At 31.5% G+C, this 10,320-nt stretch overlaps 1 long non-coding RNA gene across 1 annotated transcript in view; it reads left to right on the plus strand.

Moving 5' to 3' along the window:
- Positions 1-229: 229 nt before the first annotated feature.
- LOC133194121 (uncharacterized) overlaps positions 230-10,320 on the plus strand; it is a 98,723-nt gene continuing 88,632 nt past the window's right edge. The window contains exon 1 of the long non-coding RNA XR_009722042.1: positions 230-264. This is a non-coding gene — a long non-coding RNA (uncharacterized LOC133194121). The remainder of the gene's footprint in view (positions 265-10,320) is intronic.

Consider the following 10,320-nt stretch of genomic DNA (forward strand, 5'->3'; position numbering starts at 1 on the left):
TTTGAAATGTTACATTTTACTTACCGATTTTGAAATGTTACATTTTACCTATCGATTGTTTTGAAATTATAGTACTAGCACACTGCAGTAAATTTGGGTTTTAAAATTTTTAGGGGAATAGCATATTTTATGATTTTCTATTGCTTTGAATTGACAATATTATGAAATTCGTTCTTGAAATCACAAGCACATGTTTCGGTACTAATTTTTTAACCCATAGTTTAATAAAATACTATGGGTTAAAAAAATTATTACCGAAACGAGGTCCTGTGCTTGGAATACTAAAACCATTACAAGAAACGAGTACACTACATCAAAGATCTTATAATATAAAAGCTGAAAATATTATAGTTTATTCGTAGTGAAAAAATAAATCCATATTTTTTTTTTAATTCTAAAACATATATTATTTTGAACTATTTTTGAACTTTTGACACCTTTTTTTTTTTTTGAATTTTCATTTTTGTTGAAAAATCTGTGTACTCATTTGCGTTGTTGCGTAAAGGGCGCTACGCCACTGCCTCCGCCCTTTATCGAGTATACCGTAATTTGCTATGGAAAACCTCAAATACCCGTGGGATCAACTAAAAGTATTAAATAGGAGATGCACAATATGGCAAGATGTTGTGAAAGTCTCAATAAATCTAATTCGGTGGTATGGTGGGAGGAGTTGCAGATAAGGGACGGTACGGTACCCCCAATGTTATATATAGAAGGAATGGCAGTGTCCATGTTCTGTTGTGGAAAAACCTAAATTTATATATGTTTGATTGAAAGTAAAATAGGAGATGCACAATGCCACTATGTATAATGAAGATTTGGTGAAAGTTTCATTAAACATGTTAAATACATTTAATCACGGTGTCTTAGAGGGACTTGTGCACTATAGATTCTCCTTAGATTTAAAAATATTTTAAGGCTATAATAAAAAGGAAATCGCTAAATTTCAAGATAAAGGAGATGGGTGAACATGACGAGCGATAAGCCTATAGTGTGACAAACATGAAGATGAAAAATTAAATTTCAATTATATCAAAATTTTCCTTGATATTTCGTCTAACATTAAAATATACTTTATGTAAAATCTCTACAATTTGCATAAATCCCTCAAAGATTGAAATTATTTGCCTGTGAAATATTAGACACACACTAAAGCGGGCAAAAAGAGTCATTTTCTCATACTATAACACTATTTTTCGATATGAGTGGGTCTTTGCTCCACCTTTTTGAAAGTTAATCCTCAAAGTTTGCATAAAAATATACATTTTTTGGTTACCAAAAATATGGAGCAAAGACCCACTTTACCTTTAAAATATACTTTTATGACATAACATTCGCATCTTTACGAGAAATACTTGAAGTCCATTAAGTCAAGGGTCACATCACAAACATGATTTAAATGCCACTGTTCGTCAGGACTTGTGTAGTCTAGTAGTTAGCGTGCTAGTCTCGAAAGAAAATGATACTCAGGATTTTTATTGCTAGGGTTCGAACCCCACGAATACCACATTAATTTTTTTAATAAAAGAATAAATTTTGCTGAGAAAATTTTCCTCAGAAAAGTTTTGTTTATCACACTTTCATAAATTTCAATAATGAGAACTTTACTCTAAATATTAAATTCACAAACTGAACATGATATTTATATTTCTGAAGCTATAGGCTTTCTGCACGCTATGTTCGCCCATCTCCTTTAATTAATTCTAAATAAAATTTAAATAAATTCCACATGCAAAAACGTAGAAGAACGTGTGGTATAGCAAAAAAATTTGAGCATATTAAAGGAAATAAATGCTATAATTTCAATGACATCCGAGGAAAATATTTGTAAAAGTAATTTTTTTAAATCCACCTCTACAAGATTCTGCCATAAATTGTCTCGAATCACTCTTAGGGGAATATCGGTGATTAGCGTTAATAGCACTTGTATTGAGTTCAGCTCAAAGCTAAATCGGACGGGATTTCTTGGGATGTATAAGCCCAATCTGGACCAAACTCGCATGATGCATCTATGGATGGACAATACCAGACCTGCTTCAGATGGATCTGACCAATATTTTTCAGATGAATGACCAGGTTAAAGTTTTTGGAGCAGTACCATTCTAAAGAAACTACATGTATATAAGCCTTAACTATACCTAAACTTGCATGGAGGAGGATGCAACTAAAGGGATATGCACTACCAGACTTGCTTCGGGTGCTGAATCTGACTTATGCTGTCCAGATGAGTGACAAGGTTAAAGTTTTTTTGTAGTAGTTCTGTCCCTATAAGTAACTATACACATGTACATGTATATATGTCATGAATAAAATTTCATTTAAATGATGCGTCTATAATTTGGGATGGACATTTCTAGACTTGCTTCAGATTCTGGATCCATCTGACTTACATTTTCCGGAGGAGTTAAGTTTTTGGAGAAGATACATTCCCAAGTCACTATAAGTCCTGCCAAACTGAACATTTGCATGGATATTCATCTCGGGATGAACTACAAAAAAAGGTGCGAGGTTTGCCTTACTTAGATAAGATTCGTCGAGATGAGCTTCGTAATATCTTTGATTTAGTGCCTAGATGCTTTTTATTGTCTTCCCCATTCTGGTCCCTACCCATGTTTCTATTGAATATATTTAGCCTCAGTTCTGAAAGTTATGACAATCTTGGACTCAATGATATATATAGCTCAGTGGTTACATCGATGCATTATGATGATAATAATATATACTTTCTTTTTTTCAAATCTGCTTTATTTCTAATGAAAACCAATTACTGTTGATCAATGAACCAATAACCACAATGAACTTCCAAAAGTAAATTTTATATGGGCCTTTTTTAAAAAAATACACGTATATATATACGTTGCAGAAAAAAGTTTCATCAAAACAACGGCAACGTAACTGCTTATTTTTCATCTTGGGAGAAAGATAAGTCTTGGCACAATTCGACTCACTTTAACGAGGTTCGCTCCTGAGCTTTTGAGCAGATTCTTATCTTAACCTATATTTCAAAAATTCTGCATAATGTTTTAATTCTTACAATAAATTTGGATTCTACAATGCCAGTTTAACTATATTCAGTTAAAACTCCATGATTAAATTCCATACCAAAAGCATTAAGTGAGGAACTATATTTTGTGGCGGAAGGTTTTTTAGAAGAAAATGATCATTGATTTAAGAGTATGTTAAGTTTGGATTCCTATTTTTACATGTAGTCTGCACACAGAGTTCTTTTGTGCAGTGGACTGTTTTATACTGGTCCTAAATTATCTATTTAAAAAACTGTCATGAATTCTATCATCATATTTGATAAATATAGCAAATATATTGTGGAAATGAAGAAAAAAATAGCCCTAATTTAAGCTTAAAATTAGCACTATTTTAGTAATATCTAAAAATTAACATCACAGACCCCCACTTTTAATTTTCTTTTCTGAATATATACGATACTTTTAATCATTCTTCTTAAATTCAGTAAAATGTCATTACTTTCAAATGATTTTTTTTGCTTGTTAAATTTTAATACCAGAAAAATGAAAATGTTTGAGTGCAAAAAGGTCAAATAATTGAACATGCGGAGTAATTCAAAAATTTCTTCGTTGTTACAAATTTTAATGTGTCTATTTAAGATGAAATAAGACTGTGTTTGTTCACCATAATTTATTTGAACAAAAATATTGAAGGAAAAACTTTAAAAATTGATTTATGTGTAAGACGTATTTACAGTGCAAAAAGGTCAAACTAAATGCTCTGTAGCGCCAAAAGAAGCGCATTGACCCCCATTTTTTGTTTTGATTTTTAATAAAGCTATGTGTATAAATTCTAAAAATATACTTGATAAAAAATTCTCATTACTTTTGATGGCAGGATCCAACCTCCTTAAGAACGATTAGACATGCCACTTTATTTGCAAAGCATTGTGGGATGGAATTGTTAAACCGAAAGTAAAAAAAATATAGATTCCCACCTTTTATCGTTCTTATGTGGTCAGGTGGAAATTGTTTTTGAGGTTACGTAATAATTTAACAACTCCAAATCTTCCAGCGAAATCGCACTAGGAGAGAAGGCAATCTAAGGTAAAAGTGCGTGTTTCCTCTACAGATAAAACTGCTCTTTTTTCCTGCTCCCCCCTTGGCTATCTCTCTTGTTTCGTTTCTTTAAAATATTATGTTTTTAAAAGATAAACGCAGATCATGAGTCATTTTATATATACAGTATTGGAATAAATTGATTTAAAATGCATAAGTGAAATCCCAAACCCCCCAAAATAGAGAAAATTGAGATTTGTTGTCATAGCCAAAAATCTTCAGAGAGTTTCTGCACAACTTTTTACAGAGTGACAGGGATCAATGGTAGATTATATATCTTCCTGGACCATGTTACATAATATTCACCCCTGCAAACTTAGTACTGTGTCTCGGGACAGGCCCTCACCACAGAATGCCTCCTATATATCAACAATGTAGCAGAAAACTGCAGAATCGCTCTGAAACAATTTTTGAGAAAATAAACGAAGTTGCATTGAAAATAACGGGTGCGTCGATTTACCCAAATGGACCCAAACGGAACCCACATGGACCCAAATGGAACCCAAATGGAAACCCAAATGGAATATTAAACATATATTATCGTTTTCTCAAGTTGTTACATATTTAAAATGATGAAAATAATGAACTTGCAAATGGAGAATATTAATTATTCATTTCTATTATTGTATTTTAAAATACGAATTAATCTTTTATTTCTATTTGTAATAACTTTTGCAAATCATTGAATACAAATTTGAAGTATTTCACTTTAAAATTTATATAGTTTTATTGGCTGTAGGAACCCCGGGGTGGGGGGGGGGGGGGGAGGAGGCAAGGGGCCTGTTAATTAATGCGTATTTTAAAATACAGTGTTAGAAATGAATAATTTATTAATATTCTCCATTTGTAAGTTCATTATTTTCATCATTTTAAATAAGTTACAACTTGATAATACCATAATATATATTTAATATTCCATTCCGTTTCCATTTGGGTCCATTTGATTTCCATTTGGGTCCATTTTGATTTCCATTTGGATCCATTTGGGTCCATTTGGGTAAATCGACGTGCCGAAAATAACTGTCAAATTAATTATAACAAACCTTTTTGAAATTGTGGATACCTTTCATGCAAAAAAATTAAGTAATATAATGGAAGAATTCAACACTTTCTCTCAACATCTTTTATCGAAAAATTTACACACTTGTACTTTGTTAACATTTGGAATTTTCTGGATTGTTCATAGTATATGCACTGGGTTTGATAGACTTATCTGTATTTCTTTGCTTACATTGCCAACAGAGCATGCATTCTATTGTTAAACCTGGTCCATAGGACAGTTATCATTTTAATGATAGAACATTCTTCCTAAAGCAACCTACTTAAAAATACTAAGCACCATGACTCAAGATTGCATTTAGATTTTTATTATTATAAATTCAATGTGTCAAAATGTGTTTTTATCTGTAAATTTAGATGTAAAAATCCATATTTCCCAAGGTTTCTTCCATTTATAACCAGAAAAACAATGTTGGAACAATGTCAATTAAAAATCGTGTAAAATCTTGAAATGGAATATGTATCACATTAATAATTAGGACTAATATAATAGCGAGTGCAGTGAAGGATGCAAAGCCCTGTTTGCACTGAAAGCTCTTACAACAAGCCAGGGTGAAGAGAAAATTTGGACTGTTCACATTAATCCAAATTATTTTTTTCCGTGCGCAGTAACCTCTGGATCTACAATCCTTCACAAAATGGATCTCTTCATAATAGGGCTGGGACGATACAACTTTTTCTATATCGATACGTGTCACGATATTTGAGCCACGATACAATACATATCACGATATGTTGAATTGGTTATAAAATCTATTTTTTGTATTGAAATGAACAAAACATTTCTTCACAAATAAGAATAGTTAATTGAAAGTTGTATATCTGTTTTAAAACAAAATTATTTTACACAAGTGATGTTTATCATTATGTATTTCATATTTATATTCATATTTAGCATATTTCTTTTATATATTAAACCCAAAATGTTAAATAAACAAAGAAAAACATAGGTCAGAAATTTTTTTGGCAATATTTTGATATTTCTTCATACATATTGATATGCGTATCGTCTTCACACAGAATCGATATCTCGATATATTGTCCCAGCCCTACTTCATAAGCTACATTCTTGTGGTAACAACAAAAGTTCATAAAAATAACCTCAGCTTGTTTTAACATCTGTTTAATGGACATTGCAGATAGATAGTAGATTAAATGTTCTTTGCAAAAACTATGCACTTTTCAGTTCAGACTAAAGGTCATGGATATGCAACTAATATACGTCATGGAACGTCACAGTCAAGACCTTCTTAATGTCTTGTGCGATTTCAAGAGGTGTATCTAAGTTAAAGAAGTTGAATACTCAGTTTAGTATAAATATGCAACTGTGTTTACCCCAAACAGTCGCACCAACATATTAAACCAATATTGCCATGAATATTGAGTAATAAATTGATAGTAAAGTATGAAAAATTTTGTAGCAAAAGACTTGAAAAAAAAGTTTTAAAAATAGTTTCTGTTTTCTGTTGATTTCTATAGTGCAAAACACAAGTTTTACCAAAATTTTAGAGTATATATATCTCTATTTGTTTTTCAAATAGTTATGTTTTATTAAAATTCTCCTAAATATATTTATAAATATGAAAAATCAATCAAATGTGTCAGCTTCTGAAAAGTGACATGGAAGTATAGGTGGCAGAACAATACTTTGTTTGCATTTTTTAAAAACTGATTTTCTCTGCTTGAGGGAACACTTGAACAGTTTTGTGTCCTGACCTCGTCTTAGCCCTTAATGATAAAATGATAATAAGACTTTAGTTATCACAGGATGTACCAAACAAGAGATTAAAAGATTTTTCTCTCTCTCCAGGGTTCGACACTTACATTTTTAGGCTTAGTCTGGCCGGACTAGTGCCTCAATACTTTAAAAAAGAGAAAAGAAACGTCATTGTTTAATAACGATTAATTTAAAATAAAGATAACAGTGATTTTTTTTAAATAAACAAAGCATTTGTTAAAATCTCATGATCAGGAAGTGCGATCGTATTCCTAATCTCGTTTTGTTTTCTTTAATGTTATACATATCATCCAAAACATCTTTATGTGTTATACTACATCATGATCGCTAAAATATTTAGTTTCATATCAATCAGTCCCAAAATAAAGCGCCAAGTTGGCTCGGAATTACTTAACTACCCGCCAAGAAGCTAGAAAGCTAAAAATACATGCGGGGTTTTCCAGTAAAAGTTGTGGAGAATTGAACATCGTTAATTTATTCAATTTGTTTTCCAGAAATTTTTATTGGCCCATTCGGACTAATTAGCCACAGATTTTATTAGTCCGAATGAAAATGTATTAGTCTGAGACTAACAGACTAACATTAGTGTCGAACCCTGCTCTCTGTGTGTGTGTGTGTGTGTGTGTGTAATATATATTATATTAAAAATATTTATAATATATTTATAAATATAGCTTTAGGGATAAGCATGAGTTGTTGTATATTTTTAAAAAACAAGGAAGTTAATAATGCAAAGCAGTTCATTATTGTGATTAAATATAAATACTGATAATTGTTATATCACGAGGTTAAGAAGGGTCTGAAGATGGTATAGCTGGGAGGAGTTATTGTATTAAGAAAATTAATCCCCCCTTGCATCTGCAGTGCACCCCCTTCCACCTCCCATCTCAGGGGACCTTCAATCCAGTACAGTTCCATTTAAAAATACACAGTTACATCTGTACCAGCTGTTGAATCTATGTTAAAAGTAGTCTGTTGGTAGTTTTTAGAAAAACAAAAGCCAAAAAAAAACCCAAACTATATCCTGTCTGTAAAATTCATTTGAAATTAGGTTTAATTGTGACATATGGAATAAGATTATACACCAATATTTCAAGATATGATTCACTGAAATATTTAATGCGTAGATAAGCTTATCATCAATGCTTACAGGGAAAACATTTATTTAAGATAATTAAGACAATTGCAAACTAAAAAGCTAAGTTTATAAATATAAAATTGATAAATATGTTTTTTAGGCCCCCTGCCAGCCTTGACCTATATAAAATGTCATGTTTCCTTGTAGTTTAAAACCGCAGAGCTATAGTCAAACAAGGAAGTATTTCTGTGTAGACCAGCTCGAGTTAACTGCCTCACACATTGCCAAATTCACGGAAATTGAAATGCAGGGAAGCACTTATTCAGACAAACCCCAGTTAGTGTGCTGAAACATTATGTACACGGGCAGGTAAGTTGAATTATGATTTTCTTCATAATGGAACCAAGCATGTGTAAGTTAATTATGAAGTAAAAAATACATGATAATAAATTTGTCAAAAGTCTTTTAAAAACTGATATATTATTCCTCATGCTCTTTGTTAAGGAAATGATGCATGACAAAGGGCGTGCTGTATATGTGCATTACAAACATGTGTCAGGAAAAAAAAAAACCAACATAATAATTGGATTTAAAAGAACTTTTCTAAATAGGTTCAGGTAAGGAAGTGATATACCAATTTAGAGGTGGATATTGAGTGCACCAGTGTACAATAGCTAAATACAGAACTATTAATGGTGTAGTTGTGTTTGCATTATGGTGTTACATACCTGAGAAAGGGAGAAATTAACATCAGGTAATAAAAGATGTATGTTCTACCTAGATCATGATGATTTACCTCAAAAGAGATTGGTGGATCCAAGTTTTAGTGAAGATAATTAGATTTCATTTTAATGAGTTTATATTTAGTAAATTTCTTGGAATGTTCAAATCAAAACAGGAAACAGACAAAAGGAATGTAAAAATTCTGTTTATTTATCATGTCTGTGAGAAATGTCCTTTTGTTGAAAATTTAGAGATTTTTTGTGCATTAGATGGAGCTGCATACATTTAGCACTTTTATTTAAAGAAATGGAAAATTTACATACACATTGTTTAATGCAAAAAAAAAAAAAAATGTATATGAATTAATTAATTAACAAATTTCATATCTCTTAGCTGTTTATTTTTGTCCTTTATTGCAAACTTAGTATTTACTGTATATATTTCTTAATGAAAATATCAGTTTTGGATTTCAATGAACAATGTTGCCATGGTTACTAAAAATAGAAATTTCTTTGAAATACTTTCAAAATGCATGGTTACTAAAAGTAGAAATTTCTATGAAATACTTTCAAGATGCTACTCTTCCTACAGTTTTCGTCTGATTTCAATATAATTTGGCACACAAGTAGACTACAATAAGATGCATAATTCTCTTTATCATTTTTTTTTATTTCAATGAACAGTGTAGGCATGGTTACTATAGTTAGAATACTTTCAAAATGCTACTCCTTGGCATGCAAGTAGACTACACTGAGATACATAATTCTCTTAAAAAAAGCTTATCCTTTATTCAGGGGCTGACAAATAGATTTTTTAGGCACTTGTCCAAGGGCAAGTGCATGGTCAAAATTCACTTGCCCTACCTGAAATTTTGCTTGCCCCACCATGACCATAAACTAATACTTTATATATTTATATAATTTAATTCTGGTTGTAACGCTGTATTTGATTGGATAAAAAATTTACTTTATATCGTATAAAATGGGTTGCCTACGTCACAATGACTTGCGTCAAAAACGTATCGATCCGCCTGACGTTACATTCAAATTTTGTACAAATTGAAGTCAATTTTTAAGGACAATCATCTTTTTTTCTTGCACCAAATGAATGAAAATTAAATTATAAGGAATGAATTTAATAGCTACCCAAACATAGCTACAAAACTGGGTTGGAACAGTTTACGCTTTTTTATAAACCGCTTCGCGGTTTATAAAGCGTAAACTGCCCCAACTCAGTTTATACCGTATAAAATGGGTAGCTATTAAATTCATTCCTTAAATATATTAAAAAATAGGAAGACAAATATTGAGTAGATCATGCAAGCCCCTATGCCTAGCTTTATTTATTAGACTTGCATGTGGATTTAAATTTTTTTTAAGTCACTTGCCTGCGGACAAGTGGTTGATAAAATTTCACTTGCCCACCCCTAAAATTCACTAGCCCCGGGCATCAGGCAATGGAATTTGTCAGCTCAGTGTTTATTTATGCCCCGGTATAAAATGGCGGAGGCATGTATAGTATTACCCTGTTCCATCATTCCATCACTGACTTTCCGTTTATTATCTTGACAACAGTTGCATACATTCAACTCACATTTTAATATGGATATGTCATAGGGATATGCAGGTCAAGTTTGAATT

The sequence above is a fragment of the Saccostrea echinata genome, unplaced genomic scaffold, assembly GCF_033153115.1.
Source record: "Saccostrea echinata isolate AGI-Se365-2 ecotype Australia unplaced genomic scaffold, CSIRO_AGI_Sech_v1 ptg000028l, whole genome shotgun sequence".
Lineage (NCBI taxonomy): Eukaryota > Metazoa > Mollusca > Bivalvia > Ostreida > Ostreidae > Saccostrea > Saccostrea echinata.